Source organism: Podarcis liolepis (assembly GCF_965112155.1).
Source record: "Podarcis liolepis genome assembly, chromosome: 4".
Taxonomy (NCBI): domain Eukaryota; kingdom Metazoa; phylum Chordata; class Lepidosauria; order Squamata; family Lacertidae; genus Podarcis; species Podarcis liolepis.
This window is the reverse complement of record NC_139558.1, coordinates 53,010,454-53,038,113: the sequence shown is the minus strand read 5'-3', so window position 1 is coordinate 53,038,113 and position 27,660 is coordinate 53,010,454. Positions and strand designations below refer to the sequence as shown.

General features: G+C 43.2%; 1 protein-coding gene and 1 long non-coding RNA gene across 5 annotated transcripts in view; one reads left to right on the top strand and one right to left on the bottom strand.

The window, feature by feature from the left end:
- Positions 1-26,478, bottom strand: part of KCNJ6 (potassium inwardly rectifying channel subfamily J member 6) — a 107,845-nt gene extending 81,367 nt beyond the window's left edge. For all 4 annotated transcript variants that reach the window (XM_083500225.1, XM_083500222.1, XM_083500223.1 and 1 more), the window contains exon 1: positions 22,576-26,478. The gene's annotated coding sequence lies outside the window, so the exon portion shown is untranslated. The remainder of the gene's footprint in view (positions 1-22,575) is intronic.
- Positions 1-27,660, top strand: part of LOC310705604 — a 328,640-nt gene that overhangs the window by 184,486 nt on the left and 116,494 nt on the right. The window lies entirely within an intron of this gene.

The window sequence follows — 27,660 nt, the reverse complement described above, 5'->3', positions numbered from 1 at the left end:
AGTTTCAGGTTAAGAACGGACCTCCGGAACGAATTAAGTACTTAACCTGAGGTACCACTGTATATGCATACCTTACCCAGAATTTGGCACTGCAAAATAATAGAGTTGCAAAAATGTTACAGTTTGGAGTCAGTAGATGTGAACGTCTCTGCTGATGTGCCAAAACTGATCTATTTGAATGCACCAGCTAATGAAGATGTTACTGTAAAAGGCTGAGTATTGATTGCGACTGTTTGATATGCCTGACAGAGAAATGATAGCAAGACTGTCTCTCCTCCACCTGTAGTATAATCCCATGGTATCAATTTGTTTCCCTAAATTGTCAATTTTTGCAATACTTTGAAGTTCTTTTAAAGTAATTCCTTTGAGTCATCCTACCAGCAGAGGTGTATGTAAATGAAGCAAGCAGTGTACTAGATGAATCTGGAATCTAATGAGTGGAGCAAGCGTCGTCAGATGAGTTCGTGCTTCAGGTTCTGTTTGTCAGACCGGCTTCCTGCCACAGCTAGCAGGAGACAGAGATAAGGGTGATCTCCTATGTAGAAAACACAGAGCAGGCTCTTTTTGTTACTTTAAGCTAATCTGACCAGGAAGCTTTCATACATCCAGGACCTGCAGTGAATAGCAGTTATGATATTTCCCTTCCCTAGAATGCCACAGAGAGATGGATTGGGAGGTCTTAGGGTCCCTAATATAGAAGTGCTTCTTCTAGATGGTTGTTCAAGGCTTGACATCCCTCACATTCAGTACTTGCTGTAGGCCAGGGTGGCAGTTGTACAACCTTAAGATCCAGCCCAGAACCCAGTTTAATTTGAAATTTGGGTTTAAACTTTGGGTTTAGTCCCTTTGACAGAACACTGACCTGTTTACACATGGGAAAAGACTGGTTGGAGATCATAGGTACTGGCCTTTTCACCCAGAACCTGGTTTTCGACAAACTTCAAAAGCCAAACCCTAACTGCACATGACTTCCTCTCCATGGGCTAGATCACAGACAACTTAGAGGTCAAAGCTAGAACTTTTCCAACAGTCATTTATTCTTTCATCTGGTATTTTCCATCCCACTGCAATGGGTTTATTTTGCACTAGTCTTTTTTTCATTTCATCATCTGCTGATGTTGAAATATACATATTTTTTAATATGTATATTAAAACAGACATTTACAGATCAATTATCTTCTCTTTATGTTCGCCTTCAAAGTTAATGAATTTCTTGAGGGGTAGCCCTGTTAGACTTTTGCAGCAAAAATGGCAAATAATCTTGTGGCATCTTAATGACAAAGTTAATGAAGTGACTAATGTCCCATTATCACAAAGTCCTCTATGACTGCAGTTCTAACTGTGTCTACTCAGAAGTAAGCCTTAGCAGGACTAGGTCCCAGGTAAGTGGGGTTATGACTGCAGGTTGATTTCAATAGAAATTTGTCACCCCTCATTCAGGCATCAAGGAGGAACAGTTTGACACCCTGTTGATATTTTGCTCTTTGTGTCCTGGATGGCAGGAAGTACCTCTTCACTCAGTGTAATGCCACTTAAGCACATAAAAGTCATTTTTTCATGGCAACATTTTCTTTCATAAACATTTATTTTATTCAGAAAGTGGTCGTCTGTGTGTGTTTGCTCAAGCTAATTTATGTTTAAATGTTTGTAGTAAACATGATTTAGTGTTTGACAGTTTTCAGTTCTGTTTTGTGCGCGCCAATGTATTCTTTTTGTGTGAAAATGAACAATGTCTTCTATTCTAGAAAAGAACAACATAAGTTAACAAAATTTCAGGGTACAGTGGTGGTGGGAGGAAAGCAATGGGGATTTGGCTGGGAGTGGGGCAACAATGCGTTCCATTGGTTTTCACGATTCACAGTGGATTAAGGGTACAATCCTAACCCCAGTTACCAAAGTGTAAGGCCCAATGAATTCACTGGAACTTACTTCTAAGTAGACATAATAATAATAATAATAATAATAATAATAATAATAATAATAATAATTTTATTTATATCCCACCCTCCCCAACTGAAGCCGGGCTCAGGGTGGCTAACATGGTTGGGATTGCAGCTTTAGTGCATATAGACTGCCTCTAGCAATGAAGAGCTTACCCAAAGTCAACAAACACTTCATTAAAAAAGCAACGAAGTACCTGTTGGGACAGAACAATTAGACCTGTGAGTTTTATTCATGAGCTGCCCTGCACCCAGTCTCTTTAGGGGATTTGATAATATTTATTGTTATTATTGGGACGCAGGTGGCGCTGTGGGTTAAACCACAGAGCCTAGGACTTGCTGATCAGAAGGTCGGCGGTTCGAATCCCTGCGACGGGGTGAGCTCCTGTTGCTCGGTCCCTGCTCCTGCCAACCTAGCAGTTCGAAAGCACATCAAAGTGCAAGGAGATAAATAGTACCGCTCCGGTGGGAAGGTAAATGGCATTTCCGTGCGCTGCTATGGTTCACCAGAAGCGGCTTAGTCATGCTGGCCACATGACCCGGAAGCTGTATGCCGGCTCCCTTGGCCAATAAAGCGAGATGAGCGCAACAACCCCAGAGTCGGCCACGACTGGACCTAATGGTCAGGGGCCCCTTTACCTTTTTATTGTTATTATTAATTGCCCACCCTTCATCCTAAGCCTCCATGGTAGGTTTACCATTAGTAAATGGTGCTGAAAAGCAACACAGTGGCTTATATTACAGACTATAGGAGAAACACCAAACCCAGACTCCATCTCCCTTGGGTCTATTCCTAGCTTCTAAATTAGCGAACACACAAAACAATCTATAAAGCTTTTGAGCCAATGTCCCTATGTGTTCATTTGTTGCCAAATATAGACAGGCTTGTAAAGATTAGACATGACTGGCTAAACATAGATCAAACAAACATTTCCTCTCCTTTTCTCTACTCTACATCTATATAACATGAATGCATTGTCTAGTAACCTGAAGACCTAGTAACCTGACTACCTGCTCCCCTTTTTTTGGTGATAATAATTGGATGCGTTTGAAGGAAAGAGCTATTGTTGATTTTGCTTCTGTACTCTGTTTTAAATAAACTCCAACTTTCCTATTTGGAAATCAGGAAAAGCCATCCAGCACTTGCTCACATTTGCTTTGTTAGTAATGAGGGGAAGAGTTGTAGCTCAGTGATAGAGTGCCTGGTCCTAAATTCAGTCTGCAGCATCTCCAGGTAGGGCTGTAAATGTCTAAAACCCCCGTGAGCTGCTGCCATTCAGTGTAGACAATGCGGATCTAGATGAGCCAGTAGTCTGACACAGTATAAGACAGCTTCCTATGTTGCTAAGAGAGAGGCATGAATGTATGCACTGAATCCAGATAGGACATGCAGGAGGGCTATGAGAATAAACAGCACAACAGCTTTGCTTTTTTGATGCTTGCTCAACCGAAGAGTTGTGTTTTCCCTTGCCAAGGTACAGCAATCTGCATATTTCTAATTCTGAATTGCTGGCCTTTGTTTCTTTACCTGCCTTGTTTCCTAATGGCCGATTCCTGTAGAGAGCTACTTTAATAATGACTGGGAAGGATACTGTACGGTGTGCCATTTGTTTGAGTGTTTGCACTGTCTGTATTTAAGATGCTGAATACATTTGCCATTGTTTTTGCTTCTGCTTTCCAACTAGCATGACATACCTAGGTTTGATGAAGACAATTCATTCTCCTGCCACAATGCTGCAGCAAGCTTGAGATTTCCAGGATGTTGGAGCAGGAGATAAGAAGGCTAAAACAACAGAACAACAGCACAATAGCAGAGAAGAATTGCCGGTCAAGCGAAATGAATCAATAAAGCCACAAATTCCAAAGGGGTGCCTGTGTTTGTCTGTTGTAGCAAAAACAACAAAGTTTACAAAGCCAACACATTGATTAGAAGCCATTTTGGCATATAAGTAGTATACCAATTCATATATAGAAATTTTAAAATAATAATTCTGGTATAAGCCAGGGACGGGCAACATTTAGTGCTGCAGATGTTATTAGACCACAAGTCCCACTATTCCTGACTTCACAACATGCCTGTTACGAATTTGCTGCCAAGGAGTGTGGTGGAGTCTCCTTCTTTGGAGGTCTTTAAGCAGAGGCTTGACAACCATATGTCAGGAGTGCTCTGATGGTGTTTCCTGCTTGGCAGGCGGTTGGACTCGATGGCCCTTGTGGTCTCTTCCAACTCTATAATTCTATGATTCTATGATAAATTCCCTACCATGACATTTTTGATTGGTTGTATGGAGTAGTTGCAAAAGGCCAATTGGAGACCACCCCAAAAATTCCTACTCAGCTCCTAATGGCAGCTGGCTATTCCCATTCTGCAAAAGGGGTGGCGTGCCAAGCTAGGTAAAGGGAATGTGGTGTGGATGGCTTATAAAGCTGACCCCATACCAAGAGACTTGTGATGTCTTTCCTGAATGGGATGGAGGCAGACATGGCTCATAGCAAGGATGCAGGGGTTGGGATTCTTGGGAAAATGCATCCCTAGATATTTTAATATGCACTGCCTGCTGCTTTCTGACTAAGTCTTTTGATGCTTACAGGTTTGTTATCATTTAAATGTATGACTGCTGGGCTTCTTCCAGATACATTCATGCCCATTTGTTTGCATGGAGGTGATACAATGGCAGCTGCTTTTTTCATGGTTATATGATGTCACAGCACCCAGTGCTTCCCTTCATCACTTTCCTTTCCTCAAAAAGCCAGGTATCTTTAAGGGAAGCAGCTTGTTGTACAACCTGGATTTCCTGGCATGAATCCCACCTGCAAAATAGCACCAAGGCCACCTTATTTGGGTTGGATATGATGAGTGCAGTGTCACATGCAAACATGCTGATGAGCAGAGCCTTTCTGGTTGACGTTAACCTCTTGACTGTCAGCACAATGTCTAATTCCAAGTGTGTCTGCTAGGGGCTCCAGAGAGAGTGCACACAAAAGTGGAGACAAGAGGCTGTCTTCTTTCATTCCCCTGTGTGACAAAAGACGTTCATGGTATTCATTTTGATCACTGCTGCAGGTCTCTAATATAGATGTGCTTCATCTCATACAGCTTTGCTTCCACCCTCTTCCTTTTGTTTAGCATTGCCAGTAAGAAATGCCATTCCAGGTGATCACTTTGTGGACATTTCAGGATAAAAACTAGCATATCCCCCCTTTTCTGCATTGCTGGCATTCAGGACATTTGTCTAAGAGGATCCACAATCTTTCTATCTGGTATAAAGCCGTTTTGTTCAGCTTGCACATAGCGTGAGATAAAACGACTTGCTCAGTCAGGGGTTGCCAACATAATATCCTCTAGATGCTGTTGAACTACAATGCCCATCATCCCTGGCCTTTGGTCATGCTAGCTTGGACTGATGGGTGTTGTAGTCCAACAACATCTAGTGATCACCATGTTGGCTACCCCTGGTGTAGTTGCAAGGGTGCCATGAAACTGGCTGAACAGCTATATAGGCCTGTACACCCACACGTTTTTTGGATCTTGCCCAGCTTTCGGCACTATCATCAGCCTTGAGTTTCTGGGTTTCACCCACTTTCCAGCATAAGCCATATGTGAGACTAAAACACATGTATTTTTAAAAGAGCTGCTGGTGATTTGTGATTTTTTTAAGTTTGGAAAGAATTTATTCACTTTCTTGGTGGGTTATTTTTTACACAAGAAAGTACAGTGCTTAGGTTTTAAAGGCTGTACACATGCCTTGTGTGAATAAGCTTGGCTATCCCTACCATCAGATGCATCTGAAGTACCAACTGGGTGAAGAATTCTGTATTGATGTTTTGGGCGGTGTACACTTTCTTTCTACTTGCAGAGGCTACAGACCATCTTTTTCTTCACAGTATTTTTAAAAAGGTTTTCATTTCATAGCATTGGATTAGGATGTTTATTCCCAAATGCATAGTATTTATTGGCCATGGTTATGTTAATTTTTATTTACCTGTAATTCCTGCCTCTTGCTGATAAGCTTCCTACATATTCTGTTCCTGACTGTTCTTTTGTGCTTATTTTCCAGTGCAACAATTTCTTTAGTTATTAAATCCTGGACTGTCACTCTTTGAGTCCTGGTGGTGCTTAATTCACCGGTGCATTGCCCTTTATAGGCATTAAAAAAAGAGATGAGTAGCTCATTGAAATCAATGGGAGATTTTTCCATTGATTTCAAGAAGCTCTTGGTAGGCCCTTAACTAGCTGTGCCTCCATTATGGCTCAGCATGGGTGTTTAGAAAGACAGACCCTTAAAATATACCCAGCGAGCGTTACATGCCCTGATCTTTTTTATTTTCCTTTAGAACATTCATTTTACCAAAACAAGTTGTGATCTCTCTGCATAAAGCTTCTGTGAAGTAGATTTTACATTACAATGGTTGCTGGGGAAATTCTCCTCTTTTTTTTCAATATTCAAAAGGAGTGAACATGCCTGTCTCATTCTGGAACATTGCCCAATTGACAGTCCCTTTGGGAGCTCTATGAAGAGGCTAAGTTCATGGTAGATTTTTTGTGGAACATATGATTTTCATGTTCATTAACCTACCAGAAAGGAGTTGATAACTCTTGGTGCATCCCTGAAGAGCCCCCTTTTTAAGTTGGAAAAAAAAATCTAGCAAAATAGGCAAAAATACATGGATACTTCCCTAAACCTTGCATAACTCAAAAGTGGCATATTTCAACTAATAAATGAAAGGTCCCGAGACACGAGAGTCAAAAGCAGGTGCAAGAGCTTTTAGATTGAGAGTGCTATGAAATGGCATGGGAGGTAGTTGTGGAAGCTTTCGACAGATCAGATTCCACCCAAATAAAGCTGTGGCCCTATTGAATCCAATTACACCCTTCATGTTTCCCATTTGCCTCGAGGGGAACTATAAGGATCTAGCAATCACGAGTGACAAGACCGAGGCACTGCAATCAGGAAATTGCACTGGCTGCTGATATTATATTGCTTGTGGATGCAGATAACACCACACACTACTGTAACTTGTCACTCACTGTTGTAGTTTTAATTCACAGGCACCAGATTTCTATTTTTCTTTACCGTAAATGACTTCCTTTGCCTTCCCGGACTCTGCTTGGACTCTCTCATAAATGCATTTGTAAAAGAAATGCTGATGATACAAGAGGAAACAAATGAGCAAGGTGGGAAAGGAAATGAGCAATAAGGGAACAGGATTTTAGAGTGTGTGAGGGGAAATCTTACTTCCTGGACCACACCATGTTTTCACTGAATGATGCTCAACTCTCTTGGGCCACTGGGGCAGATGAGACAATGTGACCACTGGAATAGAACCCTTCACTGACTGCCATTTATGAGGATTCTGTGCATAATGCTTCCCCCGCCTAAGTCTGCAGTCATATACTCTCTTACCTGGTAGTATGTTCCACTAAACCTACTGGGGTTTATTTCTGAGTATTTCTGAATAGAATCTAAGGTTGAAGAACACTGCCAACAGAACACTCCCTAGCACTCCCTTTATTTCCCAGTATATGGTCAACAGTGCCTTTGGGTTTGCATGTGCGTTTTATTGGTGATGCTGTTATGCAAGGATAAGAGGTGTGAAGTGATGGAAAGCTTTACTTGAACGCTTTGATTCACTGCAGACATGGCTCATCCTCCCAAATTAGGTGAATATGTGGCCTGCAGGGCAGATGAAGTTACTTGAGCCAGCAAATTATATAGCTTGGTAGAGAGAAAATCAGATTGCGACTTTGGAGTTCCAGTAGTATGCATGGTACAGAAATAATCAGGAGTTCCATATTTATGGTTTTAGATACTTAGTTTAGATTTAACCAGACTGCTTCTACAGAACACAATCTCCCTTGGCTGTGATATCTAAAGCCCCCCTAAGATTGATTTTAAGTTAAATGTGTTGAATTATCTCATCCTACTTCTGAGCCTAGCAGAGCTTGCTTTGTTGGAAGGCTCTGTAGAGAGGCGAAGCATGAATATATACAGAGAATAAATCATTCTTGTCCTAATGAGCAAGTGCCTGTCTGGTCTATTTACATCCCAGGATGGTGGGAAGGGATGCATTGGTGGGGCTTTCAACTCAAGCCTCAGGCCAGACTCTAGCAGAGAAGGATCTCAAGAGCACATGCAATATATTCTACAAAACCTTTTCCTCATTTGTAATCGATGGCGGTTGCAATCCTGAACATGCTTACTAGGAAGTAGGCAACATTAGAAGCATAGGAATCTTATACAGACTTAAATTCTGAGCCAACATGCATACAATTGCACTGCAAGGCAGCAGTCCTATTCACCAAGGGTGGAGAACATTTTTCAGCCTGAAGGCCAAATTCCCTCATGGGCAACCTTCCAGGGCCCTTTGCAAGCCTGTGGTGGGCAAGATCAGAGTCAAAGCGAGCACAGCAATGCCTGAGCTTTCGCCTTTGTAGGGTAAGCTACATCCCACCCAACATGAAAGTCAAAGGTTTGGCATGCACACAAATTTCTCCATCCAAGCAAGCTAGAGGAATGATCACAGCCCACAGAATCATTCCAGCCAGACAAAAGCACATAAAGATGGCATGGGCCAGGTCCAGGGAAGGAAATGGTCTGGGGAAGGTGGGTGGCCAAGAAAGAATGTGGGAGAATCCCGAGGGCCAAACAGAGAGGCCTCAAGAGCCCTCCTGGGCCTGAGGTTTCCCAATCCTGTTCTATACATGTACTTGGCACCAAGTCCCATTGATATCCCTGGGCCTTCTGGGTAGACATATATACTGTAGAATGGTGCTGCATGTCATTCATGTTCTAAATGCCAATTCATTTCAAAAATAAGAAAAGCTGAGGGAAGAAACAGGAGAACACAATAAATATGAGTTGGGTGGAGGAAGATGATTTTGCTTCGAGCAACCCTAGTTTGAAAATAAATCATGAGCATGAAAAAAGTAAACTAGGTTTGTATGACATTTTAACCATAGTTTGGGTGCCTTTGGCAATGAATGCAGCAAAAAAATGCTTTAAATGGATAACTAATAAAATAGTAAAATGAGGAATGGAGAGGAGCTTACCACACTGAAACATATATATCCTTATCAGTAAGGGGTTGATGTTAAAAAGGTAACATCTCCCATAAGCTTTGAAAGAATGCAGGCTGCAGTCCTACACACACTTACACGGGAGCAAATCTTGTTGGACATTGGGCTTTACTTCTGAGTGGGCATGCATGGTAGATCAGAGGGAAGTTCTTTATTGTGGGATAAAATGTCCATGTCCCAGAAAAATGACATATTTCTGTACTTTGAACATTCTTATGTACTTAGTGATTCTTCAGAGTGATTATTCGGCCCCTCAAGCATCCTTCTGGTCTGAAAATGCCATCCTCAACAGTGTTAATACCAACAGTGTTAATACAGTGGTACCTTGGGTTAAGTATTTAATTTGTTCCGGAGGTCTGTTCTTAACCTGAAACTGTTCTTAACCTGAAGCACCACATTATCTAATGGGGCCTCCTGCTGCCACTGCGCTGCTGGATCACGATTTCTGTTCTCATCCTGAAGCAAAGCTCTTAACCTGAAGCACTATTTCTGGGTTAGCAGAGTCTGTAACCTGAAGTGTATGTAACCTGAAGCGTATGTAACCTGAGGTACCACTGTATAGATGTTTGAAATCCTATTTTAAATAAACTGAGGAAAACATTTAAATTGGCCAGAAAATTAATTTATCCTTATGACTGATTTGTTGACCACCACATGGTCCATCAAAATCAGGGGGATTATGTCAGAACATGGTCTTGTCACTTTTTCTATTTCATGCAGAGCATACTCTTCTGATTTAAGAATATTGTGGTTCTAGTAAATACTGGCACAAGATGTCAGGCAGCAGGATATCAATCCTACAGAATGCCAACATCATTACTTTACAGTGAGCGAAGGTCAGTGGGTGGCTGCTGGCTTCCACCTCCTTATATTTTAAAGAAAAGCTTCCTGCTCTGCTTCTGTTGCACTGAACTAACAAGTTAATCTTGGCTCTTAAGCTTTTGCATGCAGCTTCCACACATGGCTGGTTATATAATGGTGCAGCAGCACAGCATGTAGAGGGAAAGGAGGAGGAGGAGGAGGAGGGAGGCAGTAGCAGAACCAAAGCAATTCGCACCATTTCACAAACACAAATTCAGCTTGGGAGTGTGGCAATTAAAATGAGTCCTCCTGAGTCAGTCACCTGCCTTGGATTGCTTGTTAGGACAACATGTCCAGATGGTCCGTAATATACGGAACAAACATGTTCTCAACCCAAAGACATCACATACTTGGGATTCCAAAAAGCTTCCGATGAAATCCCTCACCTGCAATGTTTACAGCCAGGGGGTTAAGTGACAGCTCCTCTTACGAGAGTCACGTATTGGCTGAATTGGCAGGACTAAATGGACAGTTCTTGCAGAAGCAGAAAAGCATTCCACACACCCCCTTATCCCAAAGCCCTGTGTTAGAGCTGGTGCTATTTAATTTGTCCCAGGGACTGCAAAGCTGAAGGGAAGCACACTCTGGCCTCTACCACTGGCTGGAAGAAGGAGGATCACTGTTAGGTTTCTTCCCTTGCCTCCAGGGAATATCAAAATGGCAAGGGGGAGGCCAGCCTGCCCCCCCATCCAGCTCAAGGAGCTCACTTCCCTCCTCCTTGTAACCAGGACCTGGCACCTGCCACTGCCTTTTCTTCTTCCCTCCTAATTCCATTTCCTTTTGTGCCATTTCTTTTACATTGTCAACCTGTGATCAGCGACTGTATTATTATGGATCCTTGTAAGCTGCTCTGGGAATAATTTTGAGCTGAAGAGCAGGATGACATTACTTTAAATAACAAAGTATTTTGTGTAAAAATGGACTGCAGTCAGGATGAAAATGGTATGGCTCGTAGGGTCCCAGGTTTGCAGATTATATGGAAATAGGTTGGTAAAAAACCAAGCAGAGAGTGAAGAATCGCAACAGGATTTCTCCAGTGGCTGACTAGGCAACAAGATGGCTAGTTAGATCCAGTCCAGTGTAACTTCAGTGTAAAACTATGCAAATTGGGGAATATACAACATATAAATTGATGGTGTCTGAACTGTGACTAACCGGGTCAACCATATTGTGGTCACAGTGGAGATCTCAATGAAAATGTGAACTCAGTGTTCAGTGAATGTGACAAAGGCAAAATTGGTGCTCGGTAATCAGAAAAAAGGGGTGGAAAAATGCCATTATGCTTTTTACATCTCTAATTTCCTCATCTCAGTAAATATGGTAGAACTGGAAAAGATGCAGAAATGGGGCAGCCAAAATGCTCAGATTGGAGAAGGATAAAGCATCTCTAATGTAGGAAAAAAGACAACTAAAGATATTTCTAAAATGATGATGTGTAGAAAGTGGGTAGAGGGAGGGGGAAAAACACCTCCTTCTCTCATAACACTAGAATTCTGGATTATCTAATGAAACTGATGGACAAAAGAAATCATGTCTTCACAGAATGCATGCTTAACTTAATAGTCAATCAAACACTGTGGGGTTTGCTGGCACAAGATGTGATGATGACTTCAGAGTGGGAGAAAAGGGGGATTTGACAAATTAATCGAAGGTAGGTTTATCAATACCTACGATCCATGTTAATTTCCTGGTCAAGGAAGCTGAGGACTATAGAATAAAGACAACACAATGCACCATAATTCAGCACCACAAGAAAATTTACAAAATAACACACACCCTTGAATAATATGCAAGACTACCAGCATAACACCTTTTCCAAGCCACAAAAGTAGTATAATGAAACAACAGCATATAATAATTATCTCCAGGCAATTTTGTAGCCCGAGAATGAGGAATCTGTCCCTCCTCAGATGGTATTGGCCTTCAGTTCCCATCAGCCAACATGGCTAACAGTCAGGGATGATGGGAAATGTAGTCTAGTGACACTGACAGAGCCACAGATTCCACATTTCTGCTGCAGACAAAGACATCCAGGACAGATTGCACAATGAAATCCAGAAGGAAGTGTATAAATTTGAGCTGGTTCTCAGTGTCATATTCAGAGTGATCTAGACAGAGGCTACTGTGGCAAGGGAACAGGGAGAAGCCAAAGGCAACTAGCAAGAGCTGTGTAGAGGTCCTGACATTGCTTCTCCTCTTTGATTGACTGGACATAGCAGAAGTTCCTGTAGAGCTACTACAATGTCAGTACAAGTCAATGAAAAGCTTTATAACACGGCAGCAAAATGACACTGGATGACAGCTGATGGAACTGATTTCCATTCTTTAGAAAGCTGTCGTGCAACAACCACTAGTAAATTAAAGTCGGGGGAGATCTCATGCCTTTATTAAGGGACCATTTCCGCAGCAATTCAGTTGCCCTGTTTGGTAGCGACTAAACAAGACTTTCTGCATCTTAATTGCCATCTGTCTATCATGTAAACTAAAAGGCTTTTTAAAAGCAGGTACCTTTTCTCTAAGGGACGCGGGTGGCACTGTGGGTTAAACCACAGAGCCTAGGACTTGCTGATCAGAAGGTCAGCAGTTCGAATACCCACGATGGGGTGAGCTCCCGTTGCTCGGTCCCTGCTCCTGCCAACCTAGCAGTTCGAAAGCATGTCAAAGTGCAAGTAGATAAATAGGTCCCGCTACGGCGGGAAGGTAAACGGCATTTCCGTGTGCTGCTCTGGTTTGCCAGAAGGGACTTAGTCATGCTGGCCACATGACCCGGAAGCTGTACGTCGGCTCCCTTGGCCAATAAAGCGAGATGAGTGCCGCAACCCCAGAGTCGGTCATGACTGGACCTAATGGTCAGGGGTCCCTTTACTGTTTACCTTTTCTCTAGATAGTAAAACCTGAAAGCTAGGCCTCAACTGCAATGATCAAGGCATTGGCTTATTGGCCACAGCTACGAGATTGTGGCTCACCAGAAGACAGGACCCTAGACCAGAGGAGGTCATCTGGACCCCATCCTCATTTTTCTGGATTGTCCCATGCAGACTGGGAACAAAATGATCTGGCAGGAAATGCCCCAGAGCCCTCTTAGGGCCAATCAACACTATACATTTAAATCACATCCAAAGCATATTAATCCGCACAAAAGAACCCTTGGAGTTGGGAACTATAGCTCTGTGAGGGGGAAGTTCCCAGGATTCTTTGGGGAATGTCATACACATGTGCTGGAGATGCATGGCATGGATCTGGCCTCAGCCAGGTCCATAGAGGATGGGGAAGGGGAGCAACCTGCTATTTCTGACTGAGGTGGTCCCCCTTCAGCCAGGCTCTCCCCAACCAAAATGCTCACAGGGACACACAATTATATCATAGCGACGGATCTTTCCCCCAAGCAGCTAGGTCAGAGAGAAGTCAAGGAGCCTATAGAAATCTTTCCCCAGAGCTGCTTAGGGAGAAAACACATTGACAGATGCTTAGGGTATTGGTGGAGTAGAGGTCATATCTGGAAAAGGGCAGTGAAGGAAAAAGTGACTCACCGTCTCCCAGAGCACCATCTCCTTGATCTTCAAGGCAGCCCTTCTGAGGGCAACTCATAAGCAACGTAAGAACCACAGGAGAGCCTAACCAATTATATCCTCTGTCAGATCTGTTTTGGCCCTTAAATTTCAATGAACTGAAAGGGCCTTAATAGGGTTAAATCTAGGAAGAACCACATACCAAGGGTTGATACACAGTTCTGTTTCACAAGCAGCTTTAGGACAGTAGATGTAAATACGTAAGGTGGGAATGTGACAACAGCAAGCGTGTATCATGCAAGTCTAAGCCATAATTGGCGGCTGCTTCCTGTGACACGGATCTGCAGCGGCAAACCCAGGTATGCTTCTGTGTAATGTGTGAAATGGCCCTCACAATTTCCCTTTTTCTTATGCGACTGAAAAAATTCTCCTCCTCATGGGGAGGGGTGGGGGGGGTGGGGAACGGGACCAGAAGGTGTCCTGCAATGCTGCAGCAGAAGCCTGAGCTGGATAAATGAACGGAGGGATCCTCTGATTAAATACTGCAGAACACAGTTGATTACACCATTGAATTAGCAGCTCGTTTTCTTGTCATTTTGTTTTTCCTTCCAGCCTTCGGCTTTCTTCTTTCAATCTATACATCATTGTTTCTGTAGGAAGAAACTTATGGGAAATTCAGCAGGAAAGAAGGCACTCAGCATCTATGGGTGAGAGGGAAAGGCATTCTCTGTTCTGAGCATCTGCAGGCTGTTTTTTCTCTTAGGACCAGATTTGGATGTCCTCATTCACCTACTTCCACTTTTGTTCTGGAATGACCTGCCATTGGTACTTACTTTTCCCCCAAACCCATTGCAAGGCCTCTCCATCTGCTCTGCTGAAACACTGGCTCCACCAGGCTCCTTCCTCAGTTATCATCTACTGCAGGCATAGGCAAACTCTGGCCTTCCAGATGTTTGGGACTACAATTCCCATCATCCCTAGCTAACAGAACTAGGGGTCAGGGATGATGGGAATTGTAATCCCAAACATCTGGAGGACTAGAGTTTGCCAATGCCTGATCTACTGCATTCATTCCATATAGGAGAGGGGCAGAGACGGAATTGTATGGCGTGTCTGTCGGCTCTGTCAAAATACTAGCAACTTTTGATTTCTCTCCACCTTGAAATATTTTCATTCCAGTTGATCATTGCAATATAGTGCCAGAGTTTTTTCTTCTTCTCCCTCCCAATCCATTTCCCTTTTGTGTCGGGTATTTTTAGATTGTGAGCCTGAGGGCTGTCTTGACATTTGTAAGTGGCCTGATGCCCCCTCCTCCTTTCTTTGCCTGAATTGCACAATGAAAATGCATTAAATAAGTAAGAAATAAATTTCCATCCCAGTAAAAGCTATGCTGATTTGCTGGCTGTGGCACAGCCTCCCACCTATTTTGTGGGAATTTTGTAGGAAAGTACCCTACTCTTGTCTCCCACAATTTTGTGGTGAGACAAGAGTATGGTATTTTCTCCCTGAGGTGGTAATTTCTCTCCCACTTAGCCCCTTCACTACAGAGCAGTCTTTTGCCATAACACCTAACAATCCCTGTGTGCAAGACACAGCTTCTTGCTCCCCTAGAAACTTATTTTCTCCTGTCATCACAGTAGGCAGATTCATTCAGGCCACAGCAACAGTAACATATGGGCTATGTAATGTCACAGAAGCTCATATAGCTTTGGTCAGAGCATATCCCCCCCCCGGCATTTCACAGGAGATAATAAGAGATGGTAGAAACTGTCTATGAACTGTCCAGAAAGTTGCTACAGGGGCCACAACTTGCCTGCTCTTCTTACCACTCACCAATCGTAATAAATTGGTTTGTTTATTTTATTTATCTTATTCTTATTTTACTTATACTTCTCCTTTGAGTATTTCCATGGTGGCTAACAACAGAACCTTCTTCTTCTTATTATTATATTTTGAAAAATAAATATACACGCAAACAATAAAATAATAAAAGCTAATTAAAGATGTAAAACATAAGCAATTGATAATAAAAACCAAAATTAAAGCACCTTCTATCAAATGCTTGTGATACTAAAATTGTTCAAAGCAAAGCTTACTTTATTATTATTACTTTCAATAGGAAGTAACATTTACCTCTCATTTCAGATGGTTAACATTCAAAACATGGAAATAATTCCTGGGTAAGTGTGATGTTTTAATGGTGCACTCTGCCATCTGACCCTTACACAGACATGATTAATATAGTTAGCTGAAACAGAGTATAATTTTCATCTAGTTCTCATCTGGCCAAGCATCCGATGTGAGGGCATTCTTAAGAGTTGTAGACGAGAGGAAATCTATTTCTCAGACATAATTTTAATTGTTTTGTCTTTGGAGTGATTTGTCTCCAGAAACGAATACAAATTTCTCACTGAATGAACAGTGTAAAAAGATTTCGTTTTGACAAGAGAACTGAACATCTGTAGGAGGGCAAAATATGATTCCTATCTCGGCAAGTTACAATGCTGGACTTATCAAAAACATTCTTTTTTTAAAAAAAGTATCAGTGAATTCATTTAGTTTGGAGGTTGGATGACTATAGCAATTTCTTTCCTCTCTTCCTCCATTTCAATAGCATTTAAATTGTATTTGAATAATTTTATTATTAGACTATTAGCTTATGTAACAATAAACACTCACACATATGCTGAACAGTTTTGTTATCAATGCTTATGATGGCTCTTTTTCATTCTCGTTTTTCAAGCTTCTATGGAGAGGGAGGCCATGGGAACCAATATCTTCTAGACCAATATTTTTAGCTGCTGTGTCTTATCTCTTTCCCACCCACCCCTTTCATACACAAGAAGACACGCTGTTCAGTACCAAATAATTAGGCTTACAGACAGCAGTTTCATGTTCCCAGTACCTTTGAGGTGCAAACTGTTAGCTTTTTATAAAGGAAGTAACAAACTGTGCTAGCAATATCAATTTCAAACTTGGGGCAGCCCAGTCTTGTTGGTTGGCAGGTATGGGTCCATATGTTGGACTGGATTGGGGAGAGATTTAGGCCCCAGAATCTGCCTAAGGGGCTATTTTCTGTTGGTTCTTTATTTCTTGCAGGGAACAACCTAGTTTATGTGGAGGGACAGTAGAGATTTAGTACCCGTGACAGTGTTAGAAGATGAATCCTTAACCCCTCACCCCCCCACAACTAAGTTTTGGCCAATTTTCCCTTCCAAAGCAATGTATGGATCCGGTGTGGTTAAATGCTTTGCTGACCTCTGCTCCTTCCCTTGTTATACCCAGTGCTCCCCCCCCCAAAAAATATGTTTAGGGATATTCTCATTTTCCTATTCATATTGAAATACTGCCCCTCAATGAGACCAAACTTAAATTCACAAAATGTTTAGGGGTATGCGTATCCCTGCGTCCCCCCCAGAAAAAAACACTGGTTATACCAGCTATGCTGGTGCAGAAATTTATATTGCTGTAAGGAACTGAATCTTGTATTTACACAAGTGTGCTGGACAGCATGAACATACCTGGCTTGGCAACTGCCTGGATGTGAGACTACCAGGGAACCATCTGCAAGCTACTCAGTCTTTTTGAGGAAGAGTGGGGTACAAATGGGAAAAAACCCCAGGAATCCTGACATTGCACCGCATTGAGGTATGTGCTGTTGTGTGTGATGTGAGCATTTCATCACCCCACCAACCCAGTTGATTGTGCTTGTTTCTGAGGATGATCAGGACTGTTGTGTGACATTGATTTTAGTCAAATCAAAACGTTGACTTGCATTCTTTGGTCTCGGCAGAGTGTGGGATGAAGAACTGACGGGGCATAAGCAACATCCCTCCGGGCTCGATCATTCTGCTATTGCATAAGGTGTCACAGAAAAACCAGAGTGCATTGGGGAAAGCTGGTCAGCAGTCACAGATAGACAAGCACTTGCGGACAGTGAGAAGATGCAGGAATTCTTCCTTATGATTCTGCTGCCCAAATGCATTTTAAATCCTGTTTCCTCCTATCACCTTAATCCTCACCATTGCCTCCAAATTCCATGATCTGAAAAAATGTGTATTCTATTGTCAGCATTATATGTAACTAATATATACACTATAATCTGGTCATAGAATCTGGAGTTTCTACTTGCAATATTCTACAGAATTCATTATTTTCTACAGACTTCAGAGAGACAAGGACATGTGTAGTTCCTGGTTGATTGCCGCCCCCATCTCTTTCTCCCTCCCTCCCTGCCCCTTAGATTATTTTCACTAAGTTACAGGGTGAGATAACTTAATGCCTATAAAAATAAGACATTTGATTACAAATACATATTTTAAATTTTTCTCCAGGTATATAAATCTTCAGTTTATTTTCCCCTCCACAAAAAATGTGTATTTACTGCTTGTTGTCTGTTGAAGACTACGTAAAGTACTAAAAGACAGTGTGTTTGTGAAATGTAAAAAACAAAACAAAACACGCACATGCATTTGCACAGGGAACAGAATCAAAATGACTCATCGAAAGATTTCTTTCCTAAATGAACACTATTATTTTCTTGTTTTCCTTTCTGTTCTTGATTGTCTTGTATGTCTAACAATAGAGAGAAATAATGGTAGCAAGAAACAGAAATAGAACTAGCAATGTCAATGTGAAATGATACTTATGTACACGGCTGTATTTTAGGGTGGCTCTCAAATAGTATGCAGAACAGACTACGCACTAGAGCTTCGGAAAAGCATGAAGAGCATTTATTTGCCTATTATCTCCTGCTTCTTGTAACCACTTGAGAGCAGTCACCAACCAAACAGTTTTGTTGAGTGACCCAGGGCAGAGTTACTTGGAAGTTACTCCAAATTCAGTGTACGAAGGATTATGGTTGTAATCTTTGATCCAATTGCATATGTCATTTGACAATTGTTTGACATTCAGTGTTTAATCTGTGCCAGAAGGCCCTTTAGTTTATCTGTAAGATGACAAGCCTGGAGTAGGTGTGGCCATAGATTTATTTAGATTTCTGTGGTGCTGGAATGAGATTGCTTTGCAGACTGTAGCTGCAATCCCCCAGACATGCCCACCATTCCACCCACCTTCTCCATTTCTATAAAATACTATTGCAGCTTTGCCAATCTGTTGCCCTCCAGATTTGTGGGACTACAACACCCATCAGCCCCTGTCTGGAGCAGAGGTGGATTAAGGAGAGCGTGACCGGTTTGGTCACCCTGGGTGAGGAGCCTTGGGGGTGCTGCAGGGGACGTGGCAACTATGATTTAGAATAGGGCACAAGTGGCAGGGGGCGCTGCTGAAATTTGAGACCCCAAGGTCTGCCACTGTCTGGAGGACACCAACTTAGCATGGGCTATTCCACTGAAATGATGGTTTCATTTTGAATATATTCAGGGCACAATTCTGTACTGACAAATCCTTGAATGAGTGGGCTAAAGTATTTGACAGGGACACAGCAATGTTGGAGGAACATCTGATATGCAACTGCCATGACAGGTCATGCTGGTCAAATGGCTAAACAGGGTAGCATTGTGGGTGGCGCATGGGTGGCAGCACGCAGCTGGAGCACATTTATGCTGCATCCTCTCTACCTCTTTGACTCATGGACAGTGCAACTCCTCCCACTGATTTCAATGAGGTGAGATTTTTTTTCTTTGAAAATATAGCTAACCCCACATCAGTGATGGCCCCACACATGTCACAGTGACAAAGCACAGGTTATGATGTAACTCAGCACCCAATCACACTACCATCAGTCTATAAACCCCCACACATGGAGACAATAACTGAGGTGATAGGATGCTGTGTCTGGGATTATCTCTCTCTGGCCCAATACTGCACATGCTTAAGGGTTCACAAAGGGAACTCTGGGGATGAGAAACTATGGAGAAAGGGCACCTTGCACACAAAGGGAGCACTCTGCACAAAGCAGACTAGCCTCGTTAGATGCATGGTAACTTGAGCCCGTTGCTAACACATCTATGCCTAGATCTCTAAAAGGTACTTTGCTCTTGACTTCCTCCACACACAAACACATAATACCAAATTCCACTCCAACAACTGATGCTCATGCTGGTGATCTATTACATTTGTATACCACCCTTCGTCCAAATATCAGAGGGAAGTTTTGGGAGTACCAGAACAGAGCATCCCATGTGGCTAAGCAAGGGAAGGGGGAACACGGGCTGTCATGCCTAACTGCTACAGAAGTCTCCCATATTTTACTCACTCCACCCTTATGTCACAGGCAAAAGTGTGCAGGAGTCATTAGCTTTCTCTGAATGTGGTGTGGATGTCAGTTTGGGCTCCATTGCCAGCCCAGTCCCTTAGTAGTGGGTACAGGATCCTGGAAACATTTATGCATTTTTTTTTTAATTCTCCTTGTGTGTTTCCCCATCTTTCCTCTCAGGCTGAGTCTGCGTTTGATGCCATTAAGCCAGTCTGCCAGCATAGCACCAATGTGTCTCTGATCTGTGTGTGAGGTGAGTAGAGGATTGCTCTGTTAGGATGTTATGTCTGTAACTGTTAACAAGTAAACCTCGGGAATGAGAATGGGTTTGTTGCTTTTGAAGTCTATTGCTTCAAAAGGTCTGTTAGAACTCCTAAAGGGGGCAAACAACAACGAGATAGGTCTAGCCTGGAAAAGACGAGCTATAATAGCCATCTTCATAGATCTTAAGGGCTGTCACATGGAGGAGGGAGCATGTTTGTTTTCTCCTGCTCTGGGAGGTAGGACTTGAGGCAATGGCTTCAAGTTACAAGAAAGGAGATTCCGACTAAGCATTTGGAAAAACCTTCTGACAGGAAGAGCTGTTCAGCAGTGGAACAGACTCCCATGAGAGGTGGTGGACTCTCCTTCCTTTTAGGTTTTTATACAGAGCTTGGATGGCCATCTGTCATGGATGTTTTAGCTGAGATCCCTGCATTGCAGGGGGTTGGACTAGATGACCCTTTGGTCCCTTCCAACTCTAAGATTCTATGATTCTATTCCATTTTCACACTTGGGGAACCATACATAGGCTCTTTGCAAGCCTTAATTAGTGCTTCACACTTCATATATATATATATTTGTGATCCTTCTTCTTTAGGAATTCATCTATAGCACACTTTTGACGGTTCAAGATTTCTACCTGTAGGAGAGTGTAATATAAATGCTAGCGACTTTGATGTGATGTCTATTGGACAGAGAGTTTCTGTCCCATCCCAGATGAATTGATTTAAGACTAGAATACATTAGAGTCCCTCCTAGCCCAGTGGACCTGTAATTTTAGCACCATTCAATTAGTGGCATTGCTATACAACTACCAAATAAAAGCAAAATGTAAGTTTTGCAGTTCTGGGCATTCATGAACTTAACTAAGTGGTACCCACATACCCTTTTCATCTTCCAGACTGGGGCAGAGCTGTGCTTTTTATGCAGACTGCGCTATGTCTGCACAGTACATGCCGCAAAACTATTTCTTCACTATTATCTTGGCCCCTGAAAAGTTCAAGAGATAAGCCAGCATGGGAAAAACAACTCCATTTCTCTTCCTATCATTTTCTAAAATTGCTTGATTGTTTCTGCTTTCCAGCTACTGGAGCTGCTCTTCATTCCCAAGAACTCTTCTGATGCTGCACCACTGCTATGCACAAAGCAGATTAACCCCCCCCACACACACAAAAGGGACTTGCATGCTGTAATATGTACAATAAACCTCTCTCTTCCCCCACTTCACACCTTTCACTAGAATGCTAACTTTTAAACTGACCCAAGAGAGTTGGGAAAGTTTCAAGAAGCAACACCACGTTCATAGGGCTGAATCGAGTGGCTTTTCCATGTTGCGCTGTCCATGGTGCTGATCATGGTTTATGCATCCCATGCTTAAGAGACGCCAACTTGATCTTGCTGCAAGACATCATCCCAAAGCCACAAACTTTCTCTGCTAAATCAGTGGCAGCAAACCTTTCATTATCCCACCCCACCCCCCACTTACAACTGGGAAAGATACCCCCCCCACCCCACATGTTCTATGGAATTGAAGTTAATATTCCCTGGGTCGCCATGGTGATAGTGAGCTCTGTTCCTTCGAGCAAGACAAATTAGGCATCACCTCATTAGCCTAAAGACTTCTTTCGCTTGCTGCTTTGCACATCACAGAACTCTCTTGCTCCTCAAAAGATTCAGGAGGGAAATGGGTGTCACTGCATGACTGTGTGACATTGCGTCACAGTGCCACAGATGCCTTGTTCTTTTAATGACACCCCCCACTCTATTGTAACCATTGCTCTGCTATGATGCAAATTCAGGGTGCCATCCAGCGCCAGTGAAATCAGGCAGAATCCTGCCACGGGTTTCAGCTGGCACTCTCAGCCCTGCCTTTCCCTGTTCAAGCTTCGTGGGAATATTCTCTCATATCCTGAATGTTGCCATGCGGGTCTTTATTTGGAGCATTCTGCTGTTTCCCACACCAGCCTCCCAGAGCTTGAAATGTGGGATTAAGTACCCTGCTCAGTTACATAATTAGATCATGGTTTGTCTCCTTATCCTCATGAAACAAACTAGCAATCATTTGTTCTTAGTAAACAAACAAATAGGTCCAAATAGGTTCTCCAGATGTGGTTATTCTTAAAAATCCACCACAGCCTCGTAACTTGTCTGATTTCAGCCAAGAGGTTTTTGCCAGGGAAGGGAGAAGAGAGCCACAACTTTCAAGGATCTCGGGGCTGGGTGACTTTTACTATCCAATTATTGCTCCCCTCCCGATGCACATCTGGCTGCATGGACAGAAACCAAGCCAACGAAGATACTCGCCCCTTCCCTCTCTTTCTGGTAAACAGGATCGGAGAACAATTGATTCCTTCAACAACACAACACAACACAACACACACACGCCTTCCCCACTGCCTTCTCCACCAACATATCCGGAGTTCCGACCCAAAGGGAGAGAGAAACAGATCTGGAAGAAGTGGCCGGCTGCGTTTCAAGCCTCCCTCCACCACCTCGCCAAGCCTTTCCAGGTTTTCACCGGCGAACCAAGAAGAGGATGCGAAACGGACCGTCCCTTTGTCGCCATGCTGTTGGCACCTCCGTCTCCAAAAAGCACAACTTTGGGACGGGATCTGCTCGGGTGGGCGAGGGCGGAGGGGGAAGGAGCGAGGGCTGGATCCCTCCTGGGCTTCGCGCACGGCGAGAAGGAAGAAAGCTGCATTGCCCTACCTGTTCGGCGCACGGCTTCGCTCACTCGATCATGATTCCTCCCTCCGAGACCGAGCAGGGTGGGCGCGGGTGGGTGGCTTTTCTGGGGCGGCTGGTCGCTCACTGGAGGATGGAAGGTCGATTTCGAGCCAATGCCCGTCTCCAAGGCAAGGGCAGGCGAGGCGTCCCGCGTCTACAGCGGTCCCGCGCTGCTCTCCGCGGCGCCCATCCTGCGCGCTGCTCACCTGCCTCTGGATCCCTTTGGGCTTCCTCCACAAGCGCAGCCGGGCGAGAGGGCTGGAGTTGAGCGGGCGCCCGCTGGTCGCCCAGGCAGAGTTCAGCGGGATGGCGAAGGCATCAAATGGGCACCACGAGGGAAGGTGGGGAGGCGGAAGAAGAAGATCGGAGGGGAGCAAGAACAATAAAGCGCTGGCAGCGAGCAAAGTAATGGAGCGCTCAGGGACACGTCACGAAAGCCCGCAGCTTCAATGAATTCCGCTCGATCCCAGCCTGGGTTTCCAGTCGCTGGAACAAAACAAGAGCAGATAAAACTTCGCGCAGTGCCATCTAGTGCAGAACCGACGAAGTACAAGCTATGGCAGGTTCTCCCCAAGACCACTTTTTATTTAAGAGGGGAGATTGTTTCCTTTTCAGCTTGGAAGAGACTAAATGGAAACTTTACTGCGTGTGCAACCAACCCGCTCCGTTTCCTGGGAACAGGTTTTTATTTTTCCTGAGCTGAGGCAAAGGAGGACAGACGCTAGATTGCTTGAAGTAGGAGGGGGACGTGTGGAATTCATAGTGTTTCCTTCCTTCCTTCCTTCCTTCCTTCCTTCCTTCCTTCCTTCCTTCCTTCCTTCCTTCCTTCCTTCCTTCCTTCCTCTCTCTCTCTCTCTTTCTAAAAAAGGCTGTGTGGATTATCCTTTTTGGCGAAGAAAATAGGAACATTTTTGGCAAGGATAAAGAAATTGAGAGACATTATCACATTGGCTGTGGCGAGTTGCACGCTGTGGTAGGATTTTGAAGCTTTGCTTGACAAGGTCCACACTGAATAACAACAAGCAAGAATTTAGAGAAAGCTTCTGTCTATAAATGGGAGAAGATAGTAATGAGACTTTGTAGGGCAAAGTGGTGTAGATTTAAAAAATGATACAGGAACATAGGAAGCTGCCTTATACCGAGTCAAACTATCGGTCCTTCTAGCTCAGTTTTGTCTCTGCTGGCTGCCAGCAGCTGTCCAGAGTTTCAGGCAGGGGAGATCTCCCTCAAGATGCTGTGTGTTGAACCTGCAGCCTTTGGCACGCACTGGGCCATGGCCCTTTCCCTAAGGATATCGGCTATTGGGATTCTAATCTGGGTGGTACAGATGAAGATAGAGCCCCCCATGTTTAGTGACCTTGGTAGGAACTTAACAGATGTGGAGTGGAAGCCCATGACGTGTATTTCCCTCTGGGCAAATTAATATGGTGGTGGGTCTCACTAGTGCAGCACTTTGCAGTAGGCCTAACTACACAGCAAGCATTTTTTTTAAAAAAAAGATGAAATGTTTAGGGCAAGGGGCAGCAGATCTGTGGGCCAGTGCAGAAGACCTGGGGCTCAGCCTACCCCTGAGCCACCCCCTCACAATGTCCCTGGTGACAGTGCATCTCTGATCGCCAGATACTGGGTGGGCACAAGCAACAAGCAAGACTGGTGAGCTCCATCATGCTCATGAGATTCCAAAGGGTGGCTGTCTGAGCTTGGTTGAAGAGAGGCAAGCCCAGTGGTGGATCATGCTCATTGCGACAGGTAGGGCAAGCTTCACTTGACTCTGGACCCAGCTGGTCATTCACTATATTCAGCAAGGCAATTCTTGATGGTGTGTTGACTGCTTCAGCCAAAGCTGTTGCTCTACAGGGCTCAATGGATGACCATTGCAGGCTAGCATCCTGCTCTTAATGTGGAGGCATCCATCCATATCTCTCTCTCTCTCTCTCTCTCTCTCTCTCTCTCTCTCTCTGTGTGTGTGTGTGTGTGTGTGTGTGTGTGTGTGCACTTGACCATTGCCAGTCTTGCTCTTTCATATTCATGTTTATTGTTCTCCATTGCTTAAACAAGACCAAAAGAGCCTTCTGGGTCCAGGGCATGGTCTGAGAGCACACAAAACTGTGAAAGCTAAACATTTCTAATATTGGCAAATTCTAGATGGGAAACTGCCCTGTGATTCCGTGTAATTAACCTCAAGCTTCCTGAAGGAGGTGTGTAGTATATTTGCACCTGACAAATACCATTGTCTTGGTCTGCACTTTATTAGTGGGGAAATGGGGAAGAATGGCAGCCTATTGGAGTAACTTGGCCTAAGTCTAGTATTTATGTGAATGAATCTGTACAGTGAATCCTGGATTTGATCTATGTTATAGTCCATGTGGGATGTTTCTGGGCCTTCATTACATCCAGCATGTAGCGCTGGCATGCAGCTCAGGAACAACAGATCTGCAATTTCTAAACAGTAATGGCTTTATAAAAAAAAGACACTTGGGGAAGTGTTGTCTACAGGCTTCTGGTGCTTTTCTCTGACTTTAGTAATATAGTGAAGCAGAGTCTCTGTTAGTCAGGAGGTCAGGGTGCATGTTGGCTTATATGACCACAGTCCCTAGCTAAAATATTTGACACTGAAAGGATGGTTAAAATGAGTGTTTGGAAAATACATCTCAGTTGGAAATCAGTAATATGAACAGCCAATTCACATGACTCAATTGGCATGTTAAGAACATAAATGTGAGTCCAGTGAATTTGTTACACACACACACACACACACACACACACACACACACTGTTTACTGCAACTTACATTTGTTGCACCATTGGCTGCTGTACTCACAAAAGTGTGCTGCAAAGTGGCTCACATGCCACTTTATTTCACCATGCACTGAACTCTGTACAGATCTACCTTCCCACATTTTCAACTGTTTGGCTGAGTGAGCTGGCTCTGAGATTTGTGCATTCAAAGGGGAGATTTTCAACAGCAAATCTGGACCTTTTAATAGGAAAGCATGAACATAATCCAGCCAAAGATTGATATTCCACCAACGCTCCTTAGAGGCTAGCCGAGATGCTCTATTACATGTTGAATTGCTCTTTTCATGATAAACGTAGAGTGATCACTGCCTTTATTATCTTACAACATTGTATTAGCCTTGGGACTTGACCCACAAGTTCCTTATTTTTGCTCAGATGAAAAGCACAGGATTTTGAAGAAGATTCTTCTCTGATTGCAAATAATACTCGCGTTCCACTGCACTGAAAGAAAGTGTGACAGGTTGGTGTGTTTTTTAATGCTGCCATTCATCAGTACCTCTAATAGTGCCATGTTTAGGTCCCTTTCAGAATTGACAAGAAATTAAAATGGCAAGCAACTTTTACATATGATATTTAAAGGGCCAAATTCTGCTATTGTGGAGAATATTTCATGCCTCGTGGAGATGAGATACCATCTGTTTGGAAATTTTTCAGAGCATGCTGCAGACCCAGAACGGGAGGGGAACAAAGACAGCAGTGGGTGGAAACTAGCTAAATAAGCTTTGTTATTTGAGTCACACCAGAGGGAAATTCCCCTTGTCCTTTCTTCAGTATTTCTTTTTCAGCTGCTGTGGTATTTGGCAGCTAGACTTCCAAGGCCGAGAGGTTTAAGTCAGGAATCCCATGGAGGTGCTGCTCAGAATGACTTATGTAGCAAACAATAAATTGCATTACAGCCTTTATTCTTCCAGACATTAATTAAGATATGTAACTATCACAAATCCACAATTTTTAAACAGCTGTCAGGATCTACATTTAGGACTGCTACACTTGGATATATGGAATAATAGGGGAGAGGGGAAACCCACTGGTTAACTAAAGGTTCTCTGTGTGTAAAAGCTTGTGGAGTTATTGCTGTAATTCAACTGCAAAAATCTATCTGATGTCTAGAATAAATCTTTCTTTGTTTTCCCTCTCTCCTTTGTTAAATCCAGTACACAACTTTCCCCATATTTCTCCCGTATATTTACATATGAACTTCACCATGAAATTTTCCTTTTATATTAGCCCCCTGCCCTTGTGTTGCTTTTCCTTGCATCATGTCATCTCATTTTAAATGGCAGGTGTTTGGCTTAGATCTTGTGTTCAATAATGAATTTGAATTGGCAATATGTAAAGAGATGGTTGTGGGCTGTAGTGTTCAATGGCTATCATCGTTCAACAGAAAACGCCAAATTGCTTTGATTTTACTGCCTCCATTTCCACCGCTTTCTGGATGCTTGGCTCATCTCTCCCATGAAAGGCAGCTGTAAATGTTGCCACTATGCTTTGCTCTGCCATGCGACTGCTTTATGATATATGATAATCAGATTATGTTGTCTCCCTAATTTACAACCTCATTAACCTATATGGAGGAGAGGGAGGGGAGGGAGCAAATAACCCTGTCGATCAGAATTTGTAGCCAGAATGAATGATAAAAAAATCTTATCTTGTCCAATTGTTACAAAGATGATGTGAATGCCAGAAGAGTGTGCACATTTAGGGTGCATTGGTTCATTATTCTGTAGCTGGATTCCTAACTGCAGCCTCCCCCTCCCTATAAACTATATTGAAGTCCCCTAAGTCATAGACTATTCAGTACTAATTCTGCCTCTCCCTATCTAACTGTTTCTCTCTCAACTTACCCGTTCTTTCTGTAACGTCTCAGTTGAAATCCCCATTATGGCTCTCTCCGGCTTCAACATCATGATAGCAAAATATTGCCAACCATGATCAGGGGCAGTAGATCACTGACTGAGGGGTATACAAGGTGCCTTCATGCCATTATAGTCAGTGTCCTAGAGGCATCTGCTGGTTACTTGTTTGAAACGAAATCATAAACTGAGGGCAAGTTTAATGCTGCGTCTGAGTTCCAAAGTCCAAAATCAATTCCCCTTCAATCAATTTACACCAGACCATTCAAAGCCCATCTAGATGCTCCCAAATATTTTCCCCAACCCACCAACAAAGTTCTTTTTAATAAATTTTATCTAAAACATTCAGAGCCCACCAGATCTCCCATGGCTATCCACTTTCTGCTAGTTTAACCCTCACAACATTCAGGTTCCA